This window comes from Electrona antarctica (assembly GCF_951216825.1).
Source record: "Electrona antarctica genome assembly, chromosome: 20".
NCBI lineage: Eukaryota > Metazoa > Chordata > Actinopteri > Myctophiformes > Myctophidae > Electrona > Electrona antarctica.
The window spans coordinates 33,041,309-33,054,158 of NC_136801.1; positions in this window are offsets into that span (position 1 = coordinate 33,041,309).

The window sequence follows — 12,850 nt, forward strand, 5'->3', positions numbered from 1 at the left end:
TAAAACATAAAAAAATAAATCGCTATAAAATGTTGTAAAGAAATAAATATTTAGCCCCATGCTCGAATGCCCCCCTGTCAAAAACAGCTAAAATCCCTAAAACGAAAGAAAGCAGCAAATGAAAAGAAATGAACACTCATCTTTTACTTTCTCTAATAACAACCTAAAACATGAACCTTGGTTGAAAAAAACTAAAGTTGTCCTTTAACCTCAGTAAAACTATGCCTAAACCTAACCCTATTCCTAAACTTAACCCCAGTAAACTATGCCTAAAGGTGTTTGCACACTGGACGCGTTTTTCCGAAAACCGATGGAGAAACGCTGCAAAAAATCCGAAAAACGCGCTCAGTGTGCAGGGACCTATATCCTAAACTTATTTCTAACCTTATTCTCAGTAAAACAAAATAAAGAGTACAAGAACCGCGGCACCGAGCGGTTGGCGTGAGGTCAGCGGAAAAAATAGAGGGGCGAGGTGTTTTTTTTTGATTGATTGATTGAAGAATTTATTAACAGTTTGCAGAATTACAGTACATTTCAAGCACAAACTCAATACAAAGGCTGTTAACTGTGAGTGGACGACCCAATTAAGCATTACACTTGTTTCCAATAGGGTCCACCATGTTCAAATCATCAAAACATTTAGAGACGTACAAATAGACACTTCTATAGACAGAACAGGAATTCATCATAAAGGAGGTAAAAAGGGAAAAGAAATATATACAGTGAGGGGAAAAAGGGGGGGGCGGGGGGGGATTCAGATTTTACGGGGGACAGTTTTGAATTGCAGCCATCCGTAGGTGCCCTTTGAGAGCGGTTTTGAAGGAGTCAAGGGATTCGCATGTCTTAATGACAGTTGGTAGGGCGTTCCACATTTTGGTGGCATAGGAGCGAAAAGAATTTAGTCCCTTGTTTGTGCCGAATCTGGGTTGTACATGGTTCGTTGCACTCCCTCTGGTGTTGTGGGTGTGGACTTCGTTAACATTAAGGAAGTATCTAGACAGGTACATGGGTATCTTGGTGGTGTATCGAATCTTGTGGACCAGACCCATTGCAAGATCATGTACACTGTCGTCGACCCTAAGCCATTCCAGCCTGTCGAAGTGGGCAGGGGTTAGGTGGGTTCGGGGGGCTAGATCAAGTAGGAGCCTGACCAGTTTGTTTTGGGAAGTCTGGAGCCTGGTTTTAAGGGCCTTTGAGGTGCTGTTTAGGGGCGACGGTACCTGATACCCTATATTACAGTATTGATACTAAGTAAAAAAGTGTTTTTCCACCACTAGTGGCTGGCGAGGCAAGTCTTCCCATCCCTCCCAGTCAAGAGGAGAGAGAGAGACACTGCGGCATGACCGAAATACAGAAAGGAAATGCATCGCATCATTTGCATTCAGCGCCAGAAAAAAAAAACATCTCCTCCTCGTCTTTTTTTTTTTTTTTAGAGAGAGACAGGGATTTAGACTAATCATCCGGCAAGCATTGAGTGATTACATTTTCATCAGATTGCAAATGGAAAAGAGGGTTCGAAAGATCAAGTGAACTAATGGCTGACCTAATCATGCGGGATCGGCCGTATCGATTACGGCTGGTCATATTCTCATTGTCTGTCAGGCCCAACGGGGGGAGAGAGAGAGAGAGAGAGAGAGAGAGAGAGAGAGCAAGAGAGAGGCTGCGGGCGGATGCGATCCCTCACCGGGCCCTGAAACACCATATTCAAGCAAACCTCATTCAGATTACACTAATTTAGCCCATACCTCTCTGCAGTTTCCCCAAGGGTTAAATAGATTACGGGGGTGGGGGGAGGGGTAGGGGCGGGTAAGGGGGGAATGGAAATCCTGCTGAATTGCAGCTCAGGATTCCGGACTTCCAGAGGGCTAAGACTTGGAATAATTTAACCGCAAACAGGGTTTTTAGAGAAAAGCTCTGTCCATTTTTAGGATTTATTTGAATATTGAACCCACTAAAACCACAGGAAAGCATCCGTGTAATTTTATTGTACAGGCTATACTGTATATCTCTGCTGTCGGGAACTCCAAAATGTTCATATATTTTTATCAGCTAGGAAATTAAGAAAACCTTATATTTTGAAAACAAAGCAATACTGCCTCATCAAAGTTGCGTGTTGTGACTTTACATATTGTCAATTACTTGGGGAAAGGTGGTGGAGTTAGTTGCTTTAGCAGACAGTTTGATGGTCCAATGGAGTTAAGAGGTTTTGGCCAAAGCATTTTTTTTGTATTACTTTCCATTGGTTCAATATATTCGAAACAACACGCAGACGTAAAGGATGTTCAATAGCACTTTCATACAGCACGACATCCCACTATAATGCACACTTCTAACATTGCCCTCTACATATAAATTGTCTCCTTGACATGCTGTTTGTGTTGAATTTCTTTTGACACGCTTGCATTCCTGCACGCCAGAGGAATTATGACCCTGTGATTGGTGACACAGGCTGCCAGCATCACAGAGGCTGTCATTCCTCAAGGACAATCTTTAGCATCTGTGTGTAATCAGTGCCACAGGCGCTTTATAATGTGCTCATGACATTATTTCACATGCAGTCCAGGTAATTATACAGTATAGATGCATATTCTCACTGCATACATGTAGGCTACTCCCTCTGAAAATGTAAAGCAGTGGTCTTTTCAACCCTTTTCAGATCAAGGTCCTTTATTTATTCAGCATTTGAGCCAGTACGGACCGCCGTTTGATGAGATTTAGACTCTCAGAACCAAAACTTTGAATATTTGTGATTTTGCCCACAATTCCATGCGGCATTGATGTTGTACCAGATAACAGGCAAACGATCAAAATAGCAATTCTCCTACATTCTATTATTGTGTAGACTTCTTGTAAATTAAGAAATGCCAGATGTTTAACAATAATTGAACTCTTGAGAGCGTAAAATGAAACCAAATCGACCCTTTGCAGGTACATTTGGTTTCATTTTACGCTCTCAAGAATTAAAGATCTACAAGGGTGCATTTGGTAACCAACTCTCCGTCATTTAGCTGGAACACCTGGTTGGAACCCCCTCAAAGTGGTGGTCCCCGGACCACTGGTTGAAAACCACTGAACTATAGAATAATGTGTTCCTCCAGGACAGGTAGGATATAGTGGGTATTGTGCATGGGCCAACAGTGATTCACGGCAGTGTTGATTTTGACAGTACAAATCTTGATTTAGTTTTAGTCATAGTCTTTTGAATACAACTTAATTTAGTTTTATATATATTTTAGCAATCTGAAAAGTTGTAGTTTTAGTCTAGTTTTTGATTTTGGCGACAAAAGAATATATTTTGGCGACAAAAGAATATATTTTGGCGGGCCTTGGTGGCAGCTCAGTGGCCTTGTGGTTAGAGTGTCCACCCTGAGACTGGGAAGTCAGCTCCTGCCCTATATGGACCTCAGGGCTACAGAAACAGGAGTTAGGCTCCTGCCCTATGGACTTCAGGGCTCGGCAAGGCTTACTTGATGGCGTCGTATTGACTGATTTGACACTTTTACACATTGTACGCTGAAAACAGACGATCTACAAGCTCATTAGATCCGCTTGTAGATCTGCTATTGGCAGAGCCCAACAACCAAACATAAAATTACTTGTCTTTTAGTTCTACTGGATGTCTTCTCCACAGTCCCTCCCTGTGTGTGTGTGCGTGTGCGTGTGTGTGCGTGTAACCCATTGAGACCTGATTCTATACAAATGTCTTCTAAACCATGACAGTTTTCTGAAAGAAACTATGTTTCTATATCAGTGATTCTCAAACCATGTAATGCCAAGGACCCCAAAAATTATATGTAGCCTAATTGGCCGCCGACTCCCCCATCTGAAAATACTGTAGTTCCAGGGACCCCCCCAGAAGCAAACATTTGAGTTCAAAATGTTCACTGTGAAAGAATATATATTCAAAGTAGTGCGGCACTCGGTGCTATTTTTCGACAGCTATAAAGTTTAAAACAATGCCACTAAAGCGACACACGGCGCGTTTTCCCCCGTCCTTACTGGGCTAACAAAGAGAGCCGCTCTGCAGAGGCAGCGTAGTGTAGATACATCCAGTGGCAGATGAATTACAAGCTGCCACGGGGCGGTGATCACCCACCCAGCAGCAGCAGCTCCACACTGCATGCCAAGATGTTCCAGCCAGTCCATCACCTCCTCCACAACTGTCAGCTCTGGACTGGACTGGATGGAGTCCAGCCACCGAGTACTGTATGTATAGGAGACAGACAGGGCAGGGAGGCTGCGGCATGCACGCACGCACGCACACACGCACGCACGCACGCACGCACGCACATTTGGTCAGTAGAGCAGGGGACTTTAAGAATGGAGTGCCGTGATTTTTTCCACCCTAAAACATGACCTACCTCATAAACACATGAAAAACTGGAAAAAATAAAAAAATCGTGGCACTTCATCTTTAACGTTTGTCAAGGCCCTAGCAGAGAGAGAGAGAGAGAGAGAGAGAGAGAGAGCAGGGGTCTACTGTATCAGAGAGCGGGGGGCGGGAGGAGAGTGGGGGGGGAGAGAGAGAGAGAGAGAGAGAGAGAGATGAAGCAAGCACTACATATTGTAAAAGAAAAAAGACAAAAAAAGATGAAAGGATTGAAGATTAAAGGATAATTCCAGACAAGCCCTCCTTGTCTTACCGTAATTATATCCATCTATCTACAAATGCCCCATGTCCCTATACGTCTGTCTGTATACGTGTGCACGGCTGTAATCCATGTAACTCGAGAACCATTCGCCCCACCGACTTGAACGACTTCAAATTCGACACACACGTTCCACACCCCCGTCGGTCGAACCCACGGTTGTCCAGAACCGCCACAAAAGGCCTCTGCCCGAGCTCTGGACATGCAGGGCCCCTGCCCATGCTCCATATATGGAGCTGGCCTGTTCGGACATCAGAACACTCCATATTTGGGCATGCCTGACACAGAGGAATAAAGGGACACAGAGTAGAGACAGATTCAGAAATCTCCACATATGGGCGTAAAAGGGACACAGCCAGATGGGTGGAACAGGTGCTCTGACTCTAACGGGTATTGCATAGGGGGGCATGGATGTCCAATGTCACGGACACTACACTGGTCTCACTTCCTTCCTGGACTACAATTACCATAATGTTTGGTGCACTCACCCCACCTTGTGGAGAGGGAGAGGGCTGTCTAACTGAGACAACTTGTAGTCCAGGATGGAAGTGAGACCAGTGTCCATGACTGGATGGAGCTCGTTATTTTTGAGTGGTGCAAACCACTCCAACAACTGGCTTTGTTAATGAGTGGTGCAAACCACTCCAACAACTGGCTTTGTTATTGAGTGGTGCAAACCACTCCAACAACTGGCTTTGTTATTGAGTGGTGCAAACCACTCCAACAACTGGCTTTGTTAGTACCCGTGTGTGTGTGTTTGTGTACCTGTCCCTCAAAAGAATGAGCATGGTTACTATGGTCACTGACATTACGTCAGACCACAGTTGATCAGGCTATATAAGACCTTGCACCACTCAGTTCACACGGGTGTGATTTTTTTATTGATAACGAGCACCTTATTGATCAGGCTTATCGAGCTGGGTTCTTATCGAGCCCACTATTGAGCTTTTTGAGTGGTGCAAACCACTCCAACAACTGGCTTTGTTAGTACCCGTGTGTGTTTGTGCCTGTACGGGTGAGCATGGTTGCTATGGTCACTGACATTACGTCAGACCACAGCAAGACCTTGCACCACTCAGTTCACATGGTTGTGATTTTTCTATTATATTGTGGAAAGACGGGAGACAATACATTCTGAACAGAACCTAGGGCCTTCAAATACATACTTTTTCTAACAGACGGAAGGCAATTGACCTTTTTAAGAATAAAATAGAGGAAAAACTGTTAACTGGTTAATAGGTGTACCGTCACTTTAAAAGCAGAATTTTGTTTACCCGGACAGCGCTGGTTGGCAGGTATCGATACACTTTTAGACCGACATGTTTGTGCCAGGATGGATGATTACATTCATGTCTTGATCGCCTCTTGTCTCGATTGTTTAAAACATGACGTCATGGGCCGCTATGCGCGATAACAGGCTTGATAAGCCCAAAGCTTATTGATAATGGGTACTCAATAAGCTTGTTTATTTCTTCGGGTATCGGTTATCGAGCTCCATCCCTATCCATGACATCAAGGACACTTACTAAAATATCTAAAAACACATATTACACACATAAAACCCCCATGAAAGGGTTTCTTGTCTCCCAAACATCATTAAAATAAGAAAACACAAAAATACTTCCACCACTGGCCTCGTGTCAACACCACCGCACTGAAAATCCACAGCTTTATAGGTGAGGACTTCTGGTGGTCAGAAGAAAATAAAAAATAAAAATAAAAAAAACAAACCTCTCCTGCGGTAGTTTTTAGCACCAGGATGGGACTCATCCGTCATGAAGAGGTAAAGCTGCGAGCTACACTCTCTCTGTCTCTCTGCAACTTTGCTTTGTACCCCCCCGAGGGCCCCCATAGTTCCAGCAACAGGAATTGAGTTCGTTCATCACGTCCCTTCAGGAGGTGGCTACGCCTCGGTGGCTGCCTGCCTTTGCTCTGTCTGGAGAAAAAGAAAGAAACACACACACACAATGCACACAGTCTGAGACTGGGAGGTTGGGAGGCTATTTCTACTGCACACAATGCAGACTAGACAGGGGTCACCACCATGCCGGCTTGTGGTGGACATCTTTGTCAAAATTCCCCTTTTTTTTGTGTGCCACGGACATACAGTACACAATGACTGGACGACAATCAGTGGTGGAAAAAGTACTCACATTTCTGACTCATACTGTAATGTAGAAGTACTTTGTTACAAGTAAATGTCCGCCGTTCAGAATTTACTTGAGTTAGAAGTAGCCTACAAAAGTATTGGCAGTACTCACTATGCAGACTGTCCCATTTTAAGTTTTCAAGTGTATAAAGATCTTTTGAAAATATAGCAGAACTACAAGCTCACACCGGGATATTTCAAATGGCCGAAATGTATATAGGGCTGAAGTGGTTAATGCATGTTTTGTAATAATTAAGTGATAATAAAAGTAGTGGAGGAAAAGTACAATATTTCGATTTGGAATGTAGTGGAGTTCTAAGTGAAAGGATTGGAAATTGGAATTACTCAAGTAAAGTACAAATACCTCAAAATTGTACTTAAGTGCAGTACTTAAGTAGCCTAAATATACGTAGTTGCTTTCCACCACTGCATTTTTTGCCATGGACATACAAAATGAGTGGACAAAAATATCACCAGAAACACACATATAGAGGCTGAGCTAGCCCTGAATGACCACAACAGACAGGTCTGTAATTCTGAGGCTTCGTACACACCTACACAACAAATGTTCGGTCCGTGTGTGATGTCTGATTGCTGTTTGATTGCTGCTCCAATTCATTTTCAATGGGAGTCACATGGTTTGACCAAACATTTTTGTTTGATGAGGGGGGAGCAATCAGCAATCAAACACAAATGTTTGATCAAACCATGTTACTCCCATTGGAAAAGCATTGTGGTGGCCCAAAAAAATAAAAAAAACGACCATACATTGCTTGATTGGTGTTTGGTACGTGTGAATGAGGCCTGAGAGTGTACAAATGGAACTAATAGTGGTGTGGGCCTTGATGGCGTTATAATGCGTGATTTTACACTCCGTTGCATGCTGAAAATAGCTGAACTATTCGAGCTCACAACGTTCTGACCTTGTAGATCTGCTATTTTCTGAACTCAAGACCCGAGCGCAAGCAAACATAAAATGACTTGTCTTTTAGTTCTAGCCTACTGGATCTCTTCTCCACTATAGAGCGTCTAGTCCCTCGCCCCCCTTTCAAAACGACGACAGGCCCTGCAGGAAATAATTCCCCATTAATTTTCCCCCATAGACATTTCAAAAAGTATTTATTTAAAGATCTGTAAGAACCGAACAAAGCCAACTCGGATCGTGACAAATCATGACAACAAACACACTTTTTTGGGCCGAACACATAATTAGAAAGAAAAAGTGCAGGTTACAACACCTTTTTTGTTGTTTTTCTTCTTTGTAACACTCACAGCCTGAAAATGTTGAGAACCACTGCTCCATATTTGAATAATTGTACTGCAATGTTCTTTTTTTATTACATTCTTTGCTGTTTTGAATTAGGAAAAGGGTTGACAAATAATCCAAAGGTTTTCTCACAGTAAGCCCATCATGGCTGAATGTATCACCCACTTACTTGCCTTTTTTTCAGTTTCTCTCCCTTTGTAGATTAGAGGAAAAGAATGAATGTCACCTTGTGTTACAATGCAATTGAAAGAGAATCGGAGGCGGGGGTGGGGGTTGGGGGGGGGGTTATGCAAGATGGAAAATGACAGAGAAAGAAGAAGATGAATGGTCATTAGGCTGAGAGAGAGAGAGAGAGAGAGAGAGAGAGACAGACACCAGGAAACAAATGGGCAAAGGATGAAAAGGAGCAGAAACAGAGGCAGGCATTGCAATGGTCTGCTTTGTCATGACAGGCGGTCGGTCCTCTGTCTTCCATCTGCAGGGTGTGAGAGAGAGAGAGAGAGAGAGAGAGAGAGAGAGAGAGAGAGAGAGAGAGAGAGTGCGCTCACATGCTCCAGCAGTCAGGCTGAAAAAGCTGAGAGGTCCGCTTGCTCTGCTCCGCCTGCATTCACAACAGCAGAGCAACACTATATTACTACAGTACACTTCAGCTCTCATGGTTGCCTGGCTGGCAGAGAGCTTGTTATCCACCCATCCCCTCATTAGCTCTTGCTCCCCTATACCTTTACTACAGTGCCCCCAACGCACGCACGCACGCACGCGCGCGCGCGCGCGCGCGCGCGCACGCACGCACGCACGCACGCACGCACGCACGCACGCACGCACGCACGCACGCACGCACGCACGCACGCACGCACGCACGCACGCACGCACGCACGCACGCACACACACACACACACACACACACACACACACACACACACACACACACACACACACACACACACACACACACACACACACACACACACACACACACACACACACACACACACACACACACACACACACACACACACACACACACACACACACACGCCTCCAAGCATCTGCATTATGTTTGCTCCAACAAATCACTGCATGTGTTCAGGGGTGCGTGCGTGCGTGCGTGCGTGCGTGCGTGCGTGCGTGCGTGCGTGCGTGCGTGCGCGTAAGCAGGGGATGATCGGAATCTGTAACTCCCCTCTTGTATAACACACAACACAGCCAACGTGGCCAGGTGGCACACTTTCTTTTATGGGGTTTTATTATTATTTTCTTGCAGAGGACTTATCTGTTTTTTTGTTCTAAAAAGGGGACTTGAATGCAGTAGGCCTACTCCTCCACCTATAGACTGAATCTAATAGCCCCACATCATGGAGAACAGCTGCCCAAGTACCGAGCTAAAGGTCAAGTTTACAAAGACGTATTGAGAGTTTAAGTCGTTAAGTATTTGAATATACACATGAACATGAATAAGATATAACACTGTATAGTGGGGAGGGAGTCCCTGCTTCATCTCTCTCTCAGCTAATATAAGGGGTCCTTGGCCTGAAAAAACGTTGAAGACCCCATATCCATCACCACTTTACCTTACACTTCTCTATAAATACTAAAATATGTTTTTTATTTCCCCGGTGAACAGCTTATTTGTGTTCATTGTCACAGTCTTGTAGCCACAGGTGGAAGAAGTACTCACATGTTTGAAAAGTATCAATACTGCAATGAAGAAATACTCGGTTACAAGTAGAAGTCCCATTCAAACTGTTACAAGTAGAAGTCCCATTCAAACTGTTACAAGTAGAAGTCCCATTCAAACTGTTACAAGTAGAAGTCCCATTCAAACTGTTACAAGTAGAAGTCCCATTCAAACGGTTACAAGTAGAAGTCCCATTCAAACTGTTACAAGTAGAAGTCCCATTCAAACTGTTACAAGTAGAAGTCCCATTCAAACGGTTACAAGTAGAAGTCCCATTCAAACTGTTCAAAATTGACTTGAAGTACTAAAGGTAAAAGTGCTCTTGTGTCACAAGTTCAAAAGGTATTAAAAAAAATCACACCCGTGTGAAGTGAGTGGTGCAACTCCGTGTGGGGGTCCCTGGGGGGTCCCCGTAAGTTCCAGACCCGGGCCGAATCCGGCGAGCCGCCCCACGTCCGAAACGGTTGAGAAATGACAGAGTTACCGTGTGGGGGTCCCTCTATACTGTACTGTACTGTACTGTCACTGTACTGGCCCACCCAAAATCATCATATATACGTACAGTTAATATGTGCGTGTGTGTGTGTGTTTGTGTGTGATGTATCTGGAAATCACAATTCACATTAATATAGATAAAGAAACATGTTTTAAACTAAAGTGGATCTTTGTCTCTCAGGGCCTGAGAGAGTGACATGACGTGTTTAGACAGGATGTATGGGCAGCTGCAGGAGGGACCCTAAAGATCTGGCTTGCTGATAGTAAACGGCCAGGCCTGCAGGACACCTACTGTTCTGTGCTTGCTTCCTGGTGACCAACACCTTATTTAGACATGTTTGACCATTTGGTACAGGGGGGTTGGGACCACCTTTGCATTTCCTTTGTGTATAAGGTCTACTGAAAATGTTTGTAACAGTTAGTTCAGTGGCTCACACGCCGTGAGGCGGGTGGGCCAGGCCCATGGCTGTGAATGATGTCTTGTACTCTCTGCAAATAAATGGAACTCCGGAGCAACTTTCATCTGCCTGTCTCTGCTGTTGACTTCATTCTCCGTCCTGAGTGTTTTTTAGTCTAAGTATTTAACGTCTGTTTATGCTCTATGGGGAGAGGAAAAGCACTCTCTCCTTTGTAGAACAGATTCTTCAAAGTGGTGCCGAGCTCGGTCGTGTTGATGCATTTTTGCGTCAGGCGAGAGAACCGGTGGACAATTCAGTCTAATAGATATTTCGGTCGGCAATTTTTTTTTTTTAACGGAGGGGAACGACGACGGCGCTGCGCAGTCGAACCGACGGGGTTCAACACGGCGATCACCACCACGGCGGAGGCGGCCTGCACCGAGGAGCGGCGATGGGCAACGGCGTGATGCTCTCGGCGATCGTGACCAGAGGCGATGCTCGGCGGCTGGACGGCGGGGAGAGGGGTGCTACGGAGCACAGCGTGCCCCGGCCCGAGGGCGTTCGTCGGCGGTCAGCGGTCCAAGGGAGGCGATGGCCACTTCATTGACTCTTCACGGCGCGTCTCGACTCGACAGGCGCCGGCGGCGAGGCGTCGTGGCTTCGTTCCATTCAGCGGCTCGACGGAGCTGATCTACAAGCTCGCAACGCGGCGAATCACAAGTTTCTGCCTGGCAGAGGCCTACGGGCTCCTGTGATGACACTGATTCACTTTCTCGTTTTTTTAGTCATGTTGTATTGTCATGACTGAAAGGGAGGAGGTGATAAAGTGAATTCAGATCAGAATTCAGAATGAAAGTTTCCGGACGGGACAAAGGGCAACTCTCGACAACAGAGCGGCCTACGCCATGCGGTGCATAAGTGTACTGCATCACAAACCTCGTTTGGCCCGTGTGCGCTGACTGATGGACACTGACGAAGGTGAGACAAAAGGAGAAGAAACGTTACAGAAGATTCTATTATATCAGATGGATATCGTTCCATTTGATTCCAAATGTATGTTTACGTTTGTCTAGTTCAACATATAATGGGCATGTGTGTTGATTTTATGTGTCAGGTATTTAATTAGAGAAGTTGGCTTAATGGGGATGATATGCCTAAGGGAGATTTGGAGCTGAATAGAAATATTTACCGGAGTAAAATTAGTTAGATGTTTCTTTGTCAGGCGAAAGACAGCGCTCCTGTCGTACGCATAAGTATTAATCATCCTAATTGTGCATAACGTTCTTATTTTTGTTCGAATAAATTTGTGAATGGGAAAAGTCAACGAAAGTATTTCTGCTATGACATGTGGGGAAAACTCTAAAGTTATATAAATTACTCTAGGATTTTAACGTTAGTAGGTAATAGTAGCATGCACGAGATCTGGAAAAACTTAGCCTACAGCTCTTTTAAATGGGAAGGGGGTAGGGTTTATGGTCGCCGCAGTGCTGTTATTTGTACGAGCCTTGGGGAATCTAGAGTGTTGAAATAATTATAGATGATTTCTGCATGTCCTAAAAAGATGAGTTAACTAAACAAAAATGAATCATTTTATGAATGACTATGGTAAAATTTATCCTTAACATTAACTGATGCTAAGAGCATCAGATGTAAAGTTTGAAGAACCGTAACACACTTTGTATTCAATAATTGGGTGCTTTTGAGTGAAGCAAAAGGGGTTGGATTCAGCGACGGTGTATTGTGTTTAAATGTCAGATATATGTGACCACACGCGATATAGAGCCTGCCATCGCGGGGGTGGCAATTGTTGAGGACAGCTGAAAGACTATTTTCTTTGTCCTTTTTTATTTTTCTGTCTAAAATAATCTGAAGCTATATTATTATTCATGTCATGTTAGAGCAGGTCTGTAATAAATGTCAGAGCTGATATCGACATATAAATATGAAATAAATGCTTAAACATGTCACTATGTCTAATGTTATAACCATTGGGTTAACCAATGCTAACTAGACATACGGCTTCCCTGCTATAGTATGCAAATTCCGCTAAAATCCGCCTTTTTGTACACAATCGTTTTGGAAGATAATACTAGTCTTTTACTAACTGGCTAACAGAAATAGCACAGAAATAAGTATTAACAACGATATTTTGTAAAAAGTGTGTTTATTTTGGTCCGCCTAAAGCTAATTCATGCTAATGTTCCAGCTGGGGGC